We start from the raw sequence: 22,114 nt of genomic DNA on the forward strand, positions 1-22,114 counted from the left end.
GGTCAAAAGGGCCAGACATTTTTCACAGATTCAATCCCTCCTCCGCGGACCTCGGCGTGGGTGTGTGTGGAGGCGGTGACGCGACTCATGTTCTAGAGGTTAGTGGTGAACGACGGTGTGCAGGTATCAGGGATTGCCTGTGTAAGGTTAGATAAAAATTAAAATTTATATACGAGATTTCAAAAAAGGCGAATTTTTATTCAAATTCTTTCACAGGTAATCCCTAATAGTTAGTTGATTAATAATAAAATATGAAAAGAGATGAATTGTTCATTACTAAAATATTCATTATTTTGTGAAAATAGCGGATTGTTGAAGATGCTCATGTTAAATTGACTAGCTATAATAGCTTTTGGGTGATTTTGATGCTAAACTAACAAAATTTTAGCTAGCATTGTTGGAGATACTCTTAGGCTTCAATCGTTCGTTGGGCTTCCAGTCTTTAAAACATTTCGTGCCACCACATTATGACGTAACTTTGCTACATGCTTTCTTGGACTTTTGATTAAAAATGATATTACCAATCTAAGTTACGCTATAGAGATAAGGGGAGGGAGAGAGTTTGACTTCTGGCAATGGCGGAGTTAGAAATTATCGGGGGAAGGGCGAAATTTAAAATGTTAAAAGATCTCAAACATGTAGACAACCAAATCTTAAACATCAAGCTAATCATTCTAATGACCCCGCATAAGCATTAGGGGGCTGGCTACCAACTCGATTAATCTCTAAACGTTTGAAAATTAAGAAATAGTGTCTAGACCTACCTAGTGTCACGGGCCGCATGTTAAAAACAAAGAAAATGCCCAAGACATCATATATCTAAGCCCATAAAGCCTTGTCTTCATGGAAGCTTCTGGAACGTCCCGGAGAAATCAAGAACGTGGCGGAGCATTCAAGATAATCTTAGGGCATTCCGGAACATTCCACACAAGTGTACATATTTAAGCCTCACCTAGAATAATCTAGATTAGGCAAGTTGTATCTAGAACTATGCTAGATATTTTTGGATGTAAGTAGGGGATTCTAGAACCCTCCATTGAGGAGGTGACTTAGACCTATAAATAGGAGGTAAGGCCATTTGGCCAAACCATCCAAGAATTGTAAGCAATTGTAAAGTTCTCTTAACTTTCAATACAAAGCTTCCTTTCTCCCATCTTCTAAGTGATTTTAGCATTCTCCAAGCTATCTTAGCTTTCTTTGTGATTCGATCCGGGGAAGCGAGGCTTCGAAGGCTTACTTAGCTTGTTCATCGAGGTATTCAAGTCTAAGTGCCGCACGGGCGGAAGGCTTAAAGAGTCATCCCGTGACAGCTGGTATCAGAGCCTAGTTCGTGAATCACTTGAAGGAAAGTAAGATATGTCAAGTGGAGAGATGGTGTCCGGAGTCTCCGATCTAAGGGAGCGTGCTGCCGAGGTCCAAGACGTTGCCAAGAGCAAGCCAAAGTTAAAGGACTTGCAAGCATCGATGGAGACCATGGAGGAGCGACTCGAGAAGGTGGAACGAACCATACTCGAGTTCGATACTCGACTTGATGAGGATGTTGTCGACAAGGAGGAAATCCAAACCATGGTGGACAATGGTAAGGATGAACTGCGTGGCTTGGTGGAAGGGCTACGAGATGAGCTCCTTGGCGCTCTCAACACCATGGCAGACAAGATGCGGAGGGAAGTCCAGGTTCACCTTGACAACATAGAGGCAAGGTTTGTGGCGCTTCAAGAAGAGATAAAGGACACAAGGGAACTTAAGGGAGATGTGGCGTTTTGTAAAGAAGCAGTCGTGAAGCAATTCGTGCAAGGGTCGAGGGAAATCAAGGCGTTGGACTCCAAGGTAATCGACTCCTTTAAACCCAAATCCTATAATGGGAAGAGGGAAGCAAAGGAGCTCGACACATTCGTGTGGAACGTGGAGCGATACTTCAAGTACCTGAAGCTTGAAGATGACGAGTCCAAAATCTCAACGGCAACCATGTTCTTAGCTGACAATGCCCTTATGTGGTGGCGTCGCCGGAGCATGGAGATTGAGCAAGGTACGTTCTCTCTCACCACTTGGGATGAATTTAAGAAAGATCTTATGTTGCACTTCTATCCCCAAAATGCCAAGTACGAAGCCAAGGAGAAACTAAGGTGGCTCAAGCAAACGGGGAGCGTCAAAGACTATGTCAACGCCTTCGTGAGCTTGTTATTCGAGGTGCCCAACATGTTAGAGGAAGACAAGCTCATGTACTTCATGAGTGGACTGCAAAATTGGGCAAAACTCGAACTACAAAGGAGACACGTGCAAACATTGTCTGATGCCATTGCCGCTGCCGAATCCTTGATTGAGTTTAAATCAAGCCACCAAGGTGATTCCAAGTCCACGGGGAAGAAGGGTAACCATGAGAGAAGTGGGGGAGAACATAAGCCGAAGGACAAGGCCGAGACAAGCAAACCGAAGGAGAAGAAAGCCGATAAGCATGACAAAGGCAAAGGTAAGTCTTGGCAACCCACTTGTTACCTATGCGACGGCCCTCACATGATGCGAGATTGCCCACAAAAGAAGGCCCTTAAGGCCATGGCTTTCAAGGAGGACAAGGCCGAAGAGAGTAACGATGCAACGATGGGATGCATCCGTCTACTGAATGCCATCCAGACAACCCTCCCACAACCTAAGGCTCAAGTTGGGGGAGGATCATTGTTCGTCGACGTCAAGACTGGTGACAAGACGACGCGTGTGTTGGTGGACACGGGAGCAACACACAACTTCATGACGTCGGAGGAAGCCACAAGGCTTGGCCTCCGAGTCACAAAGGAGCCTGGTAGCGTGAAGACGGTAAATTCCGCCGCCACCCCCATTGTTGGAGTTGCGCGTAATGTGCACGTAGACATTGGCACATGGAAGGGAACGATCGACTTCACCGTAGTCAAGATGGACGACTATGGCGTAGTCATTGGGTTAGAGTTCATGGACAAGGTACGAGCCTTTCCCATTCCCTTCTACAATATTTTCTGTATCCTGGCCGACGGAAGACAACCTTGCCTGGTGCCATTGGAAAGGCAAGCCAAGAAGTGTACCCAGCACTTGTCGGCAATTCAATTTGCCAAGTCTTGGAAGAAAGGCGAGGCCACATTTCTTGCAACCCTAATGTTGAATGAAGGAGAGGAGAAGTACGGGCCTTTGCCGAAACAAGTGGAAGACGTCCTTGTGGAGTTTGCGGACGTGATGCCTAGGGAACTGCCAAAGAAGTTGCCACCAAGGAGAGAGGTCGACCATGCGATTGAGTTGGAGCCTGGTGCTAAGCCTCCCTCCAAATCACCTTATAGGATGTCGCCACCAGAGTTGGAGGAATTGAGGAAGGAGCTCTTCAAGCTACTTGGCTCGAAATTAGACTTCTCCACAGCTTTTCATCCCCAAACTGATGGACAAACGGAGCGGGTTAATGCATTGTTGGAGACTTATTTACGGCACTATGTTAGTGCCAATCAACGAGATTGGGCTAAGTTACTTGATGTTGCCCAATTCTCTTATAACTTGCAACGTTCGGAGTCGACGGGGAAAAGTCCGTTCGAGTTGGCTATAGGGCAACAACCCTTGACCCCGAACACGGTCGTGACTGGCTACACGGGGAATAGTCCAGCCGCTTTCAAAACCGCTAAGGAGTGGCAATTAGCCCACGAACTTGCTCGAGCTCACTTGGAGAAGGCTTCAAAGAAGATGAAGAAATGGGCGGATCGTAAGCGAAGGAATGTGGAGTTCCAAACCGGCGACCAAGTCTTTGTGAAGCTCAATGCGTCTCAGCACAAGAGTACTCGTGGCTTGCACAAGAGCTTGTTGCGGAAGTATGAGGGACCATTCCCTATCATCAAGAAGGTTGGCAAAGCCGCTTATGTTGTGGAACTCCCACCCCGCCTCAAGTTTCACCCGGTGTTCCATGTGAGCAACTTGAAGCCTTATCATGCAGACAATGAGGAGCCAAGCCGAGGTGAGTCTCATCGAGCACCCCCTTTGATGACAGAGGCATTTGACAAAGAAGTGGAGAACATTGAAGCTAAGCGTGTCGTGGTGCGACCAAGACAACCAAAGCATGTGGAGTACTTTGTCAAATGGAAGGGGCTACCATACTCCGAAGCAACATGGGAGAAGGAGTCGTCCTTATGGCAATATAAGGACTTGATCGAGACATTCGAGAGGCAAGAGTCGACGAGGACGTCGACGGCTTAAGTGGGGGAGGATGTCACGGGCCGCATGTTAAAAACAAAGAAAATGCCCAAGACATCATATATCTAAGCCCATAAAGCCTTGTCTTCATGGAAGCTTCTGGAACGTCCCGGAGAAATCAAGAACGTGGCGGAGCATTCAAGATAATCTTAGGGCATTCCGGAACATTCCACACAAGTGTACATATTTAAGCCTCACCTAGAATAATCTAGATTAGGCAAGTTGTATCTAGAACTATGCTAGATATTTTTGGATGTAAGTAGGGGATTCTAGAACCCTCCATTGAGGAGGTGACTTAGACCTATAAATAGGAGGTAAGGCCATTTGGCCAAACCATCCAAGAATTGTAAGCAATTGTAAAGTTCTCTTAACTTTCAATACAAAGCTTCCTTTCTCCCATCTTCTAAGTGATTTTAGCATTCTCCAAGCTATCTTAGCTTTCTTTGTGATTCGATCCGGGGAAGCGAGGCTTCGAAGGCTTACTTAGCTTGTTCATCGAGGTATTCAAGTCTAAGTGCCGCACGGGCGGAAGGCTTAAAGAGTCATCCCGTGACACTAGGCACCCGCTAGTTGGCGACTCTCACGCAGACATAAAATAGGTAACTTTTATTTTGCATTTTATCTTTTTCAATAAATTGTAGGAGACTTGTTTAATACTTGGATGAACACTCATTATATGCTGGTTCCTTATGTTTTCAATATGCTTTGATACTTTATAATCTATATCTCATTCTATTTTTCAATTTATGTATCCCAATACAATTATGTAATTTTTTTTAAGTATAAGTAGACATTTATTTATATGTTATATAATAAATTCAATTATAATTAAAAAAATCGCCTAGGCACCCGTCTTGAAGTTAAGGCTCTAGCCCTCTGCCTACCGCTTGACTAGCACTTAGTGACTTTTAGAACCTTGCAAATCTATAATCGGATAATATCGCAATCAGGACATCTCAAACACAAACACAAATAATGACAACCCTCAACCAAAAGAACAAAACCATGAAAAACATAAAAAAATTAAAAAAAAAAAAAGACAACATAAGACAAATTCATTACACAGAAAGAATAGAGGCAATGTATGTAAAATCAAGCGGTGAATTTTCCTGAACTACTAAAATGCAGACCCAGCAGCCATTGACATAACCATGGAGCACTTGGGAAGCTGAAAATTTCATCACTCCGAGAAGCGGCTTAGCTGGCAGCTCCTCATACAACCCATTTTCTCTGAACACAAACTCCCCCTCCACTTCATTTCTCTTCCCTTCATCTAATCTTTACACATGCAAGCTCCTGATCAACTCGGCTACACAAAAGAGCATAAAGATTCAATATTTAGAGAGAAAATGGAAAATTAGAAAAGGTGGATGGTGTGTTTTGATAAATTTTCCGTGGTTGATGGTGTTCTTAAAGGCCATGAGAGGTCTCAGCAAATGGGGGTCAAAGTCACAGTCACAAGAATGAGAAGCGAGAGAAGAGGATCATGCTGTTGGGGGTAGAAAAAGTACCAAACGCGGTCGATTTCTAACGACCGGAGGTTTGATAGCACTTCCTTGCTCCTTTGTGGCTTTGCCACTGACCCCAGGGCACAGTGGGTTGAGGAGGAAGGTCTTATCCACTAGAAAAATCCATCATTTGTTGATTGTATGAATATTTGTAGTATTATAAGATTGTATCTTTCCTCATGATTTTGTAGTATGGCCAAGTAATTTTATTTTGTATAAATGATTCCTTTTGAAAAGTAAGAGTTTTGCCGAAACAAGCATAAGCTGCATAACCACATTTTCTAGAGCAAATACATTTTCCTATGTACTTCAGTTCGAACCATTAATCCTCTTAGCAATTTAAATTAGTTTGAAGTATAAAAGGCCACTACTATTCATTGAGCTTCTATACAAACAAAAAAAAAAAATGTAAGAGGTTTGTTCACACCCTCTTCTTGAAGTCTAGGTACGTACATCAAAAGGAACAAGCACTAGTAGAAAAAACCATTTGCGCGATAGATCTTTGTGCCACGAAGGAGAGAACGTCATGCAAGGCTGTTTCGCGCGACGAAATCAAGGGATCGTCGAGGAATTTCGTCGGACTAAAATTAAAGTACCAAAAAATTTGTGCGACGAAACAGGGTCATTGCATCACAAAGAATGGACCCCATCGCACAAAGTTTGGCAGAAAATTGCATGTAAGCCTTTAATTGGCGCCAAACAAATACGCAATGAAACAATTACCACAAAAATCTTGCGCAAGAAATCTTCGTCGTGCAATGAGTAAATATTTATGCCAGACAGTTAGTCATTTGAGTCAGAGTAAACATTTACGCTAGACGGTCGGTCTTTTAAGTTAGAGAATCAATGCCAAGCTTCCTTTAAATTTACAGTTTCCCTCTCTTATTCTTCCCAATTCATTTTGGAAACGCCTTAATTTTTTCTGGATTATTATTCCAATTGTTGTTTGAATTTTAGTATGATAGCCGACTCTGGTACTCGTTCGTCAAAGAGAACCTTGATGCCAATAAAAAAAGGTGCATCCACGAGATTTGCACCGGCTAGTTCACTCAGTGGAAGAGTGACCTCCACAAGCATTATGAGCGATATGACGATCTAGAGGTCGCTCTAGCAGTTAGGTGGCCTAAGAAGTTGGTGAACTGTCGGGATGAATGAAAGTGGATTTGCGGCTATTTTCAGGAAGAAAAATACCTTGTAAGTAACATACATTTTAAAAATATTTTTATAATATTTTAATGATATTATATTTTTCTCATTAATTTGTTATAAATATCGAAATTAATATGTTTTTTTAATTTAACAAAAAAAAGTGAAGGCAAACTTGATCAATCGATTGAAGAAGAAACTTCTTCACCACTCTGGCTTGTGACGCTTCTCTTATAGGTTGGAGGAGCGACATCAGGTAAGTGTATATTTATTTTTAGTTTTAATATTTTTCATTGTCCATTACCCAATTGATAACCTATGTGTTAATATTCTTTTATTCAAGGGGGTTGAAGTTTCCATAGATTGACATGTTTAAGGAGGTATACGTTCGGCCCGACAATGAGTTGGCAGAGCAGCTCCATGTAAGTTATTTCAACTTTTAATATTTAATTAGTATTAATATTAATTACATTTATATTAAAATCAATTTGTTTGTTTTCTCTATTCTAGGCCACTATGATGGAGAAGATCTAGATCGTTTTGCAGGAGGTGGCTTCCCAGCTTCCTCTGGAGACCTCGCTCGAGGATATGGTTCATGCCGAGGATGCGGGTTTTCAGATCATGACGGACACCCTAGACCAGACCCTTGGTCGTAGGTTGAGGAATGTTCACCTGGGGCTTAGGAATGCCTGCCATTGGGACCCGCCTACCTTCTCCTCCAGATAGAGTATAAAAGAGGTCGAATCGTTGACATTTGAAGTGGTAGGCCTAAAGCAGCATATTGCGGTCCAGAGCAGTATGATGAACCAAATTCGTCTCCCCCTTCAGTTCTTTGGCATTCGGTTCCCCGATGCATAACCTGCTCCAACTACGACCTCCTACACCCCCTAACACAGTAGCAACACCACCGGCCGACGATTGTGACGTGGACGACTATATTTTGTAGTTTTCTTATTATATTCGGATTTTATAAATTTTCCTCCCATTGTATGAACATTTTAATTAAATATTCTTCTCTTCATTTTCTGTTTTTAATTTCATTAAATTAATTTAAAATAAATAAAACTATATTAATTACAATTACTAAAAAAAAAAAAAAATTGTGCAACGAAGACACTTCGACGCACAAAATACAGAGAAAGGAAAAAATTTTGTCGCGTGATAGTCATTGGACAAAATGCATATAATTAATCATTATTTAAATTTATGGAAATTGATAAAACATCCTTTCGTTAAATTTTGCAAAACGAAAGAGTTCATTGCGCAAAGTTTATGGCAACAACGGACTTTCGTCGCACAACGTTCTTAGTGTTGACGGTATTTTGTCACTGAATACTTACTGGGACGGATTCTTTTCGTCATGCGGTTGCGATTGCGCAATGAACTACTATTCCTCCGTCGTGCACAACCTAACGTCATGACCTTTGTGCGACAGAGACTACGCGACGACGATTTCACCGTTCAAAATTTCTAGCGATAGATTTCAGTTTAGCGAGAGGCCTTTTCTTCGTTGCGCTACCTGTTATTCTTAGTAGTGAAGTGTGTCACCCACTGAATAATGTACATATAAGACCTACACTTGTAATTTGTCTCATTGTCTAAATACTGAGAATGTGAAAATAAAAACAAAAAAAATCGTCAAGATTGAAACCTTAAGATGTTATGCAGGACCCAACCTTGCCATTACATTGGGAAGAGGATCCTCTTCGGACCCAATGTCATCGGATCTTCCGGATCCTTCTTCTTTAAAGGCCAAGTTGGCGTCATGGTTTTCTCGGAGCTGGCGTCGGCCCGGAGTTGGCGTTGTGGCCTCCTAGGAGCTAGTTATTGGCAACGTCATAATAGTCATCGACGACTTGTGGTTTTGAAGTTTTCCAATAAACAAACAAAAAAATGAAGAAGAAGACTCAAAATTAAAGAATTAAGGATTATTGAAGAAGAAGAATTGAAGGAGACGAGGAAAAAGAAGAAAAACTGCAGAGAAAAACGACGGAGGAGGAGGATCCGGAGTGATTGGGTCCGGAAAGGATCCTCTCCCATTACATTGCATTAGATAATTTGGACAACTTCTGGAAACTGGTCAGGAAAACATTGCACAAGGCTCAAAATTACCATTAAAATGTTGAGAATCAACTTAGGATCAGGCGCCATAATAGACCGAGGTGTTGGGTGGAAACGGATCCTCTCCGGATCCCTTCCACCAAATCCACCAAGTCAAAGATTCCAGGCCCTTTAAATTTGATCCAACGACTAAAGTTATTATAACTTTTAAAGGGGGTTCCTGTTTTTAGCTGTTGAATCAAATTTTAAAGATCCTGATTCCTTGACTTGATGGATTTGGTGGAAGGGACCGGAGAGGATCCCTTTCCATGTCCGATTAAAAGGGTGCTTTAGATTTTGGCCCTTAGAACTCAATATTTCTAGATAAAAACCCATCTATCTTTAAAGATCCATTTTAAGCCCAAATTTAAAATTTGCAAACATATGGGAACACTATTGACCTATTAATACAATTTATTTACACTCATGCCACTCATACTTTATGGTCCTTTTTCCAAATTCCTAAATTTATGCCAAATTAATAGTAGAAAAAGTGAAATAAAATGTAAAAAGTGTTTGCATTAACCGTATCCATGTCAAACTAGAAAAGTAATATTTTTTTTTCGTGATATATTTTGTAACAATTTTACCTATATTAATTGGTAGGTAAATTAGTTTGTTCCAATTATTTAAAAAAAATACTACACCTATATTATATATTTTGAATCAAATAACATTCCTCTAACTTGTAGGTAAATTATTTTCTATGTATTGTTATATATGTTAGACAAGTTTTGTTGTTGTATAAACATGAATGGAACATAATATTGTTGATTTTATACATCAAACTGCATTTCTTTTGTTATAGGTAAATTATTTTCCATGTACAAGTACTTATGTTAGGCACGTTTTGTTGTTGGTACATACAATATTTTGAATCATTGTAAAGAAAGATATTACATTACACCCATGGTATAATTGTTGTAGGTAAATTATTGGAAATTAATTTGTAGTTAGGTAATGAACATTTTGTGACACACCCCATCCCGAAGGAGGGCATGCTGGCCGTCACGTGAGAGTGACGTAACCATTTGCACAGTACGGAAGCTTTAAGATACAATTTATAAGTTGATACACCCGAAGGTGAGTCCTAATTTTGACCAATCTGTCAGAACACCGTCGAATTCCTCGTAGTCACCACACCTTTGTGATTCTTGAACCTGGAGGGCGCAAAACCAAAATTGAGTGGGTCAGTAAAACAATTCTTTTCCAAATCCAAACATTTCTCAAAACGTTGTAACCCCTCTCCGTAAAACCTGTATACTTTCCCAGAAATGTAAAATATAAATATACATATATATTCTCAAAACTTCATTTTTACTATCTCAACATTTTTCTTTATCAATCATGCCATGCCATGTCTAATTCAACAGTTAAATATGGATGCATCAACAATAATCATATCAGGTGCAAGAAAGTAATCAACCGGAGGCCCTCTAATAGCCCTGTACGGTTGAACCTAGAGCTCAAAATCTATCACTATCACTCTACCGGAGTCACCTCTGTGACCCGTCCGGCCTTCTGCACACAAGTTACGCTCTAGTGCTTTCTCATCAATCATCTGTGCACATAATCTAAGGTCACCCACCAGTCGGAATCTCACTAACACTCTCGCGACTGGCCTGTTGTACCCACTCCGCGTGGACTGTACGACTAGCATCTACTTGGATCCAAGGCGAGCGTGCGATGCGGTGAATACTATAAGCACTAAACCATGGTGCAGGATTTGAGCTCAATATATATCAACATCATCATAACAGTAATTAAATACTCACCTGATACTCACCTGTGCGTCCGCCGCACCATTCATTCATATGCATCATATCTCAATTCATACTTTTCATATCATTTCATGCATGGCAATTCGATTCACATTTCTATATACTTTTCATATACTTTTATGCATGGCATTTCAACTAATATATCTCATATACTTTTATACATTTTCATTAAAAGCATAATTTCATGCATTTTCAATTTCTGGGAAACGGCAAGTATATATGTATACGGAAAACAAAACTGTCCACTCACCTGGAGTTCGCCCTACAACTCCCTAGCACAATACGCCAAGGCGTCATGACGATCGGCGCCTAAAACAATAATTAATTCCAACCTCAGAATTCATAGTGATAGAATATATAACTTATATAAAATACGTCACTACGTAGTTCGATCCGGAAGATCTGCCACTCAGATTTTAAATCCATAACTTCCAGAGGTCCACAATATACCTCTAGGACAACTTCCTAAAATTTCATTACCATCCAACGGTCGGATCTCCGTCAATTTCCAAAACTAAGTGACGGTTAACATTTTATTTTATGAACTTACAATTCCAATTCCGGAAGATCCGTAACTCGGATTCCCAATCCGTAAGTTCCAATAATCCTCAAATATTACGTATTACAACGTATCAAAGTTTGGTAACGATCCAACGGTCGGATCGTCAATTCACATTTTCACCAAAACTATAAAACGTTATTCGAACACCTAACCAACAATCCTTAATAACTTTCTCATACGGTGCTCAAATTGGGTATATGAATATACCACGGTGATCTACTCGACGTCACGGACGTCGACATATTTTTAAAATAATTTTATTTATTTATTTTTTTTAACTGTAGCACCTTCTTCTTCCTTGGGTCGCCGGACTGGTTTTTCCGGCGGCCGTTTTCCGGGCAGTTTTTCAAATTGTCATAACTTTGTCATTTCTCAACGAAATCAAGTGATTCAAAAACGAAAGTTGTAGCCCTTGAAGAGACAAAGAGAATGGTACCTTGCACAACACCTAGTTCGCCGTGGTTTGGCCGGAAACTGCCTCGAAAGCCTCGGAGGTCGCCGGAAACTGGGTATTTTTCAAATGAGTATAACTTCTTCAATACTCAACGAAATTGAGTGAAACAAAAAGGAAAGTTGTAGTACTTGACGAGACGAAGAGATTGATACCTACCTCGACTCCTAACTCGCCGGGGATTCGCCGGAAAATGCCTCGAAAGCTCCGGCCAAACTTTGAACTTGTCGATCTCCGTGTTCTTACGTCCAAAAACTTCCAACGAAGCACTCCGAGCTTCCTTGGAACCTCACTAAGCTCACTGTGAGCTTGGATTGTCCTAAAACAAAGTCAATTCGAAGATCATGAACAGTGCACTTTCACGGGGAGTTTAGAATCTAGGTTTTCCGAAGTAAAACTTACCTGAAATTGGTGTCTACGTGATCGTGGAGTCTCCAGGAGTTCGATGGTGGTCTTAACTCCGTCGTTGGTATAGATTTAGGGTGGTTTTGGAGCTCGTCTGTGTGAGTTCGAAGGAGAGGGAGAGAGACAGAGAATGAGAGATTGTGAGGGAGGAGAGAGAGAGACAGGGTACGGGAAATAGGGAGGGATTTGAGGTGTGTGGTCCTACCTAACCCCAAATCATAAAATTCCATCTCCAAATAACTTAGAAACATATATTTCACCAATATATGATTCACATATCTTAATCACGTTTAAGGGAAATTCCGTCAATTTACAATCACGAGTGTAAAACTTTGGGACGGGCTGTGACAATCTACCCACCTTATAGAATTTCGTCCCCGAAATTCCAGCAACCAACTAAATCAACCATACTCCAACAATAGCTTCGGGTAAATCTCTCTCATCCGATTCTCTTCTCCCACGTAATTTCTTCCACCGAATAATTTCTTCACACAACTTTTACCACTTACACTGTTTTAATTCTTAGGACTTCCTTTCTCCAATCCAAAATCGTCCTTAGTTCCTTATCAATCAAATCCAGTTTAATTCTCAATAGTTGCACCAGAATCTCATGTGACGAATCTACCACCTAGTGACAACGTATCGAACCCAAAATACATTAAGTACCTTAGCCAACTCTGAAGACATCACCACTTGTATGCAACTTTATTGATTCCTTTAGTGATCAAAAATGGTCTGATGTGTCTAAATCTTATCTTGTCTCCTTTCCAATTCTCGCCATTTCTGCTCGTGGTGAATTTTCCAAAATATCGAATCATGAAACACATCATGTACTTACAACAACTCTGGAAGCCATTTAAATCTGTATTCAACTTCACCAACCCTTCGATGATCACATAAAATTCGGTTCACCTAGGATTTAACTTGCCTTCCTATCCAGACCGAATCACACTTTTCCAAGGTGAAAACTTCGAAAATATAAAACCATCTGTCTTATACACTTGATTAGTGGCATATCCATCTGTTGATCTCTTTTGCCATTCCTGATTACTTCAGGTTAACTTAATCACCTGAATACTTTAAGGAGACTCATCCATAGTCTCAGGGTCTACTAAAACTCTTTCTCGATCGAATCTTTCTCTACCCAGAAACATTCCATTCACAAGTCATCAAAAACCGACTCACGTGACACATTTCATGGTCCTTATGGCGTTACTTCGGAAACTGCACAACCAACATACTTAAGAAACTTAGCAGTTCCGTAATCCAATTCTCTTTTCCATAAAACAAATAAGTAGTGTTGCACTGTCTGGGAAAGGTTGTTACTCAACACTGGAGTAAATGTACTAACTTGTTACTTAACAAGTATAACTTCTTCTCGATCTTCCATTCTTAATTTTTCTTCCGTTGGTTTTCAATCCACAAAATGATACTCTTGGCAAACGTGCCAGATATTAATCTTACTGTAGTCTTCTCACCAAGTGCTTCAGCTAGAACAAATTTTACGATCACCCTGATCGTACAATCATGTTCATTAAGCAATACAATTCACTTTCGCTGCCTCATATCAAAATCCTTCCAAGTAATGGATATTGAAGACTTTTTGGATTCGTAAAAAAAAATCTTGCATTCCCACTAAAATATAATGTCTCCATAACTTCACAGCAAGAATGGTAATCGTGACTTCCAAATCACCAGTAGGGTAATTCATCTTATGAGATTCCATTTATCGTGAAACGTATGCAATCACCCTAACATTTGCATCAACATGCCTCCAATACCATTCAAGAAACATCACTAAAAATTTATGATTACCACTATTCTCTGGGAATACCAAAATACGTGCATGAGTGAGGAAATACTTCAGTTATTGAATCCTTTGCTCACAATTTCCTTCCCACTCATACATAATCTCTTTTCTCAACAGTCTCATCAATGACAAATCAATGACTAAAAAAATCTTTCACAACCATCCAAGATAGCCTGGTAAGCTAAGAAATTCCAAATCTCAATTACGACTCGTGGTTGTTCCAAATTCTCAATTTCTGCTATCTTTTAAGGATTCACTTGAATACCTTAAGAGTATATAACAAATCTCAGAATACCACCTGATTCATCCAACATTCGCATTTGCTAAACTTTGCATACAATCGACATTCTTCCAATCTTTGCTTCACCAACTTAATATGTTTACATGCTCTGCTCTGGCTCAGAATGTACCAGAATATCGTCAATGACAAATGATAACAATTTATCATGACATTCGTGGAATACTTCATCCATAAACTCCTAAAACAACGTGAGTTTTCTTATAGCATCACCAAAGCTCATAAAAGATCATAACAAATCCAGAATACCATCTTATGATCAATGTCGCTCAAAATCTTCAATTGGTAATAACCAGACCTCAATCAATCTTTGAAATTACACAAACATCTCTGAGCTTATCAACTAAACATCAGTACACTATCATGGATAACGGTTCTCGATCGTTACCAATTCCATTGTCTATAATCAATGAACAATCTCTAAGTCCATTTTCTTTCTCACCAACAAACTGGTGCTCCTCAAAAGTGTTGTACTAGGTTGAATGAAATTTTTTATCAACCAATTCTTTCAACTGAATTTCCAATTCACTTAACTCATCATGAACCAATCTCTATCATAAGATTTATACCTGGCAACAATTCAATAGTGAACCTCATATCTCTGCCTGAAGGCAATCCAGGTATACTTTCAAGGAAGACATCAAAAAAAGTCTAACCCCTTTTTCATTTTTCACACTTCTCCGAGCAACATCCTTTAGTACCACATGAGCTAAGTATTTTTGACAGCCTTTCGAAAACAATCTATTTGCTCTCACAGCATTAATAACGGCCTGACTCAATCCATTTTGCATACTTACAAAAGTAATCTCTGGTCATCCAGATCGATGGAAAGTACTGGTTTCCCGTAACATTCCGTCTTATCACAATTATAACCAACCAATCTAATGGAACAGAATTAACTGATACAATATATATTTTATTATACTAACATAAAATAATCTACCGGTTTGCTTGCTTAACGAATCCACGAATGAGTTATTAATATTACGGTCTGCAGCCCGCAATACTGATAAATCATCGTTGTCTCGATAAGTAGGCAACCACTCTCAAAGATATAACATTACTATTTTGTCACTCAATGCAAAATACATACACTCATCTCAACTACATTTATTTACTACTCTCAAGGTAATAACATACATAATAAGAAATATATCAGCCGAAGTCAACTAGAATGACCCGTACGGCTGATTCAACAATTATCTCAATAATACGTCGGCCGGATCCACTCCGCGTGGTCGGTACGGCCGAGCCTATAACTCACCAATTTCTCATGTGTCAGTCGAATCCACTTCTCATGGTCTGTACAGCTGAACATATAACTCATCAAATCTCTCTGTACTCACGGTCAATCCGACCAAACTACTAAGTCCATAACTCTGCTGAATCGACACTATGATATCATGGAAAATTGTTGAGTACAACTGATTCTATAGACGATTCACAATTCTGTGTCCCCTCTGTTCACATAAACACATTCATTAATTTCACACTTCCCAAAGTGTTAATTTTGTACCTGCTGCACAAAGTATATTTCCTTTACTCGAGACACCTTGTCTCAAATATCTGGGATTACCAGTATATCCATCACTTTTATTCTGACCAGCGACATTAAAACCTCTGCTGGAAGAATTAACTCTAGCTTCACTTCTTTTGAAGCTCTGAATCTTTCTATATCCTTGATATGACGAATCATTAACTTTATCGTCTTCTTTTAATTCCTAATCTTTTCTTATTCTTCTTTACTCTAGCTGATCATATTCTCAGAGTTCTCAAGGCTCAACAACATCTTGTATACTCTTGGTAAGAAATACAATGGATAGTGGTCACCCAAATTACCACTTCCCTTTTTGCCACCCAGCTTAAAACAACATAACACCTCCACCAAATTAACAACAATATCTGGATGGAACGAGGCAAGTCTGAAAACTTTCTATAATATCCCTCGATCATCACCTTCATTGTCTCATATTTGTAAACTCTTGTTTACTACCATCAATAAATGCCGGAGGGATAAACTTTTCCTTAAAAAATTTTAAATCGGCTGATTCCTCTGGTGACAACAATTAACATTCCTGTTTCCACCAGGATGCAAATTCATACCCAAAACCAGGTAGTCGTCTCGACCCCCTGTCAGAAGGAAGATTCCTTTGACTTGCATAATCTGAAACATCTTTTCCAAATGGTTAAACCGTTACTTCGCTCCCTCAGGTTCATCATTTCTCTTAGGTGATTCAAGTTCAACTCATTACCCATCTTAAAATGTCCATTTTGATAATATACTGAATCACCATAATAATAGTTTCCCCCTAAACCGCTAAATCAGGGAGACTAAGTTCCTCTAACTACGTGGTTTGCTACGAGGCGGTGTAGTTCTGACAGAATTCACTAGAACTTCTCAAAATGTCCAAGATTGCAACCATGCTCTGATACCAACTGACACACCCCATCCCGAAGGAGGGCATGCTGGCCGTCACGTGAGAGTGACGTAACCATTTGCACAGTACGGAAGCTTTAAGATACAATTTATAAGTTGATACACCCGAAGGTGAGTCCTAATTTTGACCAATCTGTCAGAACACCGTCGAATTCCTCGTAGTCACCACACCTTTGTGATTCTTGAACCTGGAGGGCGCAAAACCAAAATTGAGTGGGTCAGTAAAACAATTCTTTTCCAAATCCAAACATTTCTCAAAACGTTGTAACCCCTCTCCGTAAAACCTGTATACTTTCCCAGAAATGTAAAATATAAATATACATATATATTCTCAAAACTTCATTTTTACTATCTCAACATTTTTCTTTATCAATCATGCCATGCCATGTCTAATTCAACAGTTAAATATGGATGCATCAACAATAATCATATCAGGTGCAAGAAAGTAATCAACCGGAGGCCCTCTAATAGCCCTGTACGGTTGAACCTAGAGCTCAAAATCTATCACTATCACTCTACCGGAGTCACCTCTGTGACCCGTCCGGCCTTCTGCACACAAGTTACGCTCTAGTGCTTTCTCATCAATCATCTGTGCACATAATCTAAGGTCACCCACCAGTCGGAATCTCACTAACACTCTCGCGACTGGCCTGTCGTACCCACTCCGCGTGGACTGTACGACTAGCATCTACTTGGATCCAAGGCGAGCGTGCGATGCGGTGAATACTATAAGCACTAAACCATGGTGCAGGATTTGAGCTCAATATATATCAACATCATCATAACAGTAATTAAATACTCACCTGATACTCACCTGTGCGTCCGCCGCACCATTCATTCATATGCATCATATCTCAATTCATACTTTTCATATCATTTCATGCATGGCAATTCGATTCACATTTCTATATACTTTTCATATACTTTTATGCATGGCATTTCAACTAATATATCTCATATACTTTTATACATTTTCATTAAAAGCATAATTTCATGCATTTTCAATTTCTGGGAAACGGCAAGTATATATGTATACGGAAAACAAAACTGTCCACTCACCTGGAGTTCGCCCTACAACTCCCTAGCACAATACGCCAAGGCGTCATGACGATCGGCGCCTAAAACAATAATTAATTCCAACCTCAGAATTCATAGTGATAGAATATATAACTTATATAAAATACGTCACTACGTAGTTCGATCCGGAAGATCTGCCACTCAGATTTTAAATCCATAACTTCCAGAGGTCCACAATATACCTCTAGGACAACTTCCTAAAATTTCATTACCATCCAACGGTCGGATCTCCGTCAATTTCCAAAACTAAGTGACGGTTAACATTTTATTTTATGAACTTACAATTCCAATTCCGGAAGATCCGTAACTCGGATTCCCAATCCGTAAGTTCCAATAATCCTCAAATATTACGTATTACAACGTATCAAAGTTTGGTAACGATCCAACGGTCGGATCGTCAATTCACATTTTCACCAAAACTATAAAACGTTATTCGAACACCTAACCAACAATCCTTAATAACTTTCTCATACGGTGCTCAAATTGGGTATATGAATATACCACGGTGATCTACTCGACGTCACGGACGTCGACATATTTTTAAAATAATTTTATTTATTTATTTTTTTTAACTGTAGCACCTTCTTCTTCCTTGGGTCGCCGGACTGGTTTTTCCGGCGGCCGTTTTCCGGGCAGTTTTTCAAATTGTCATAACTTTGTCATTTCTCAACGAAATCAAGTGATTCAAAAACGAAAGTTGTAGCCCTTGAAGAGACAAAGAGAATGGTACCTTGCACAACACCTAGTTCGCCGTGGTTTGGCCGGAAACTGCCTCGAAAGCCTCGGAGGTCGCCGGAAACTGGGTATTTTTCAAATGAGTATAACTTCTTCAATACTCAACGAAATTGAGTGAAACAAAAAGGAAAGTTGTAGTACTTGACGAGACGAAGAGATTGATACCTACCTCGACTCCTAACTCGCCGGGGATTCGCCGGAAAATTCCTCGAAAGCTCCGGCCAAACTTTGAACTTGTCGATCTCCGTGTTCTTACGTCCAAAAACTTCCAACGAAGCACTCCGAGCTTCCTTGGAACCTCACTAAGCTCACTGTGAGCTTGGATTGTCCTAAAACAAAGTCAATTCGAAGATCATGAACAGTGCACTTTCACGGGGAGTTTAGAATCTAGGTTTTCCGAAGTAAAACTTACCTGAAATTGGTGTCTACGTGATCGTGGAGTCTCCAGGAGTTCGATGGTGGTCTTAACTCCGTCGTTGGTATAGATTTAGGGTGGTTTTGGAGCTCGTCTGTGTGAGTTCGAAGGAGAGGGAGAGAGACAGAGAATGAGAGATTGTGAGGGAGGAGAGAGAGAGACAGGGTACGGGAAATAGGGAGGGATTTGAGGTGTGTGGTCCTACCTAACCTCAAATCATAAAATTCCATCTCCAAATAACTTAGAAACATATATTTCACCAATATATGATTCACATATCTTAATCACGTTTAAGGGAAATTCCGTCAATTTACAATCACGAGTGTAAAACTTTGGGACGGGCTGTGACATTTTGCATCATTAGAAATGAACATTTCAAATAGTAGGTAGGTAAATTAATTTGTTCTAATTATATAAAAAAAATTACACTACACCTAGTTATATTTAATTTTTCCAATTATTAAAAAAATTTATACTACACCCAACCAAATAACATTTATCTAACTTGTAGGTAAATTATTTTCCATGTATTGTTAGATATGTTAGGCACGTTTTATTGTTGTATAAACATGGGTGTAACATAGTTTTTTTAATACTATGCATCGAACTACATTTCTTCTTAATATAGGTAAATTATTTTTCATGTATTAGTACATATGTTAGGCACGTTTTGTTGTTGGTATAAACATTATTTTGCATCATTGTAAAACAGAGATATTATATTACACCCATGGTATAATTGTTGTAGGTAAATTAATGTGCATGTAGATAATGAAATACACTGTTCTAATATATTAATAAAAAAAAGATAAATTCAAAAGTATTCAAGAGTAGGGTGAAAAAAACCGAATCGAATAGTTTTATGAAAATTCAAAGCCTTTCTAAAAAATTAATATGCAATAAATTTTTGACATTAATGTCTTTTTTTTTTTTTTTTTTGCAAAATCATTTACTCTCTCCTTACAATTAATTGTCTACATCAAATATGTAATAGGGGTATTTTAGGAATGTGAAAAATGTAAAATGTGTGAAGTAATATGAAATTAATGAATTTTCTTATGTGGATCCTAGTTATTGGGTTTTCTTTGAGTAAAACAGTGATGTAGGGTTTTATATGAAGAAAATTGAATTAGAAGGGCTAAAATCATATTTTCAGATTAAAATAATAAATTAACATCTTCTCGTTATGCAATTCATCTTGAATTAAATAGTATAAACACGCAACAAACAAAAATATAACACTAAACACTCACGAGATCACTAAACAATGCAAGTCGTAAAATTACCGTTATGACACCACAAGAAAAACTGCACCACCCTTAACAATTGTTGAGTTTCCCCTTCATAGCCTTTTGCCATGCGCAAAACTAGTAAAAACACAGAGACTACCACTTCAACTTTAAACAACAACCATCACCCAAAAATTTGAGTTTGAACACTAATTTATATGTGCTACAAAATCTTTTTTTTAACATAATGAGAAAGCGACCATAATTACCAAATTTTTTCTTATCAGAGCAAAAGAGCAGCCACAACAGAGAAATAGAGATGATTAGAAAGTGAACAACGCTTACTCGGTCCCATACACACTCCTAAGCTTAAGCAAAAGAAGTAGATTCTCCAAAATTATAGTTTTTAGTTAATTACCCCCACAAAACCAAAATATCCATTAATTTCCTATTTTTGAAACCAGAAACGGAATGCATGTTGCCACCTTTGTAGCATCCTCTCAGTGGCTCGGCTTAAGAAGCCCCCTTAATTAGCCGTATCCGATGGATCAAGTATGCATTTTTCTTGGTTGATGTACTACAGCTTGGATGTGACCTAAGTGATCATTTCGTAAGTCCTCTGTAATCCCAATTTTTTCAAACGTAGCTTTAAATAATTTCTTTTATATTTGCACACAGCCACCACCTTTCGTTGTCGCGTCCCTACTATATATAAAGATATAAGAACCACCCCAAATTAAAAATTAAAGTTTTAAAAGAGGTTGAAGATAGAGGACCCATGAGCCCCAATATCCCAACTTACTTTAATCAAAAAAAAAAAAAAAAAACAAAAAAAAAAAAAACAAAACCAAACCTTATGAAATATCCCTTTCACCCATTTCATTCTGGAAGGTCCTTTTAGTCCAAAAGAAGGGGAAAGATGGTAGTTTTGGGTTTTTCCTAAAGCTAAAATTACTTTTGGCATATAATTTTTCTTTTTTAAATTGTCTCTAGCTATCCCACTAATCCAGGGGCTCCACCAATGACAGCAAATAGTGTTTTGTCTTGTGTTAAGTAACTTAGGCTTGGTTTGGTACTGAGGTGATTCTAAAAAAAATAGGTGTAAAAAAAGCTGGGAGCTTTTTTGTGTTTGGTAAACATTCAGCTTCAACTTTTTTTCACAGTTTTGGATGCAAAAAAAAAAGAAAAAAACACAAAGTTGCAAAACCCAACTTTGAAAAACTGGCTTTTTTTCACATTTGTTTTACATAAAAGTTTACCAAACACTATCATACTGTTTTTTTTTTTTCAAAAGCACTTTTACAAAAAAGTTTACCAAACACTCTGTTACTTGATTTCACAACTGCTTATTCTCACAGCACAGCAGAAACAGTTTTTTTTTCAAAGCACAGTAATACCAAACCAGCCCTTAATTCTGTAATATCAAATATCCCATGTTACCCATATATGACAAAACCAAGAATGTGTGAAGAAAGAAACATAATTATTCAATATTCTTAAAAGTTTATAGAATTTGATTATATGATTATTTTTCTCGAATTTCAGGATTCCCATGCAAGTACGTACCAGTAGAAGTTAAGTTACTGTAAATGCTTCCATCATTTGTCCAAAAAAATAAATAAATTATTTAGTAAGATGTTTGTTAACATTGATAATATATTACGTTCTGATACCCTCACTTACATGTAAGCCTATTTCTATCCGAGGGCTTCTACAATGAAATGAACTCATGTTTAGAGATTGCAATTTCGTACTTGTTAGTATTCGAAAAGGATAAATTAAATTGTTAGAAATAATGATAAATTAAACACTAAACAAGTGTATCATTATTTCTAATTACAGATTTTTGTTGCCCCCAATTTTTATTTTTAATTGCCAACTTGACTTTTCACCTTAGACTTTTTCATTTTTTAACGTTAAAGAAAATCGAACCATAAGGGTGTGTTTGTTTGCACTCACTAGCACT

The 22,114-nt window shown here is 38.8% G+C and overlaps 2 long non-coding RNA genes across 2 annotated transcripts; both read right to left on the reverse strand.

Annotated features, from left to right (window-relative positions):
- Window positions 1–9,863: 9,863 nt before the first annotated feature.
- LOC139192795 (uncharacterized) lies at window positions 9,864–13,182 on the reverse strand. The gene is made up of 5 exons (XR_011577183.1): window positions 12,145–13,182; window positions 11,902–12,061; window positions 11,728–11,796; window positions 10,980–11,038; window positions 9,864–10,108 (listed from the first exon to the last, which is right to left on the reverse strand). It is a non-coding gene; the product is annotated as an uncharacterized lncRNA (long non-coding RNA).
- Window positions 13,183–16,557: 3,375 nt separating this feature from the next.
- LOC139192801 (uncharacterized) lies at window positions 16,558–19,130 on the reverse strand. The gene is made up of 5 exons (XR_011577200.1): window positions 18,917–19,130; window positions 18,674–18,833; window positions 18,500–18,568; window positions 17,752–17,810; window positions 16,558–16,880 (listed from the first exon to the last, which is right to left on the reverse strand). It is a non-coding gene; the product is annotated as an uncharacterized lncRNA (long non-coding RNA).
- Between the last annotated feature and the right edge of the window lie 2,984 nt (window positions 19,131–22,114).

The sequence above is a fragment of the Malus domestica genome, chromosome 01 (genome assembly GCF_042453785.1).
Source record: "Malus domestica chromosome 01, GDT2T_hap1".
In the NCBI taxonomy this organism is placed as follows: Eukaryota; Viridiplantae; Streptophyta; class Magnoliopsida; order Rosales; family Rosaceae; genus Malus; species Malus domestica.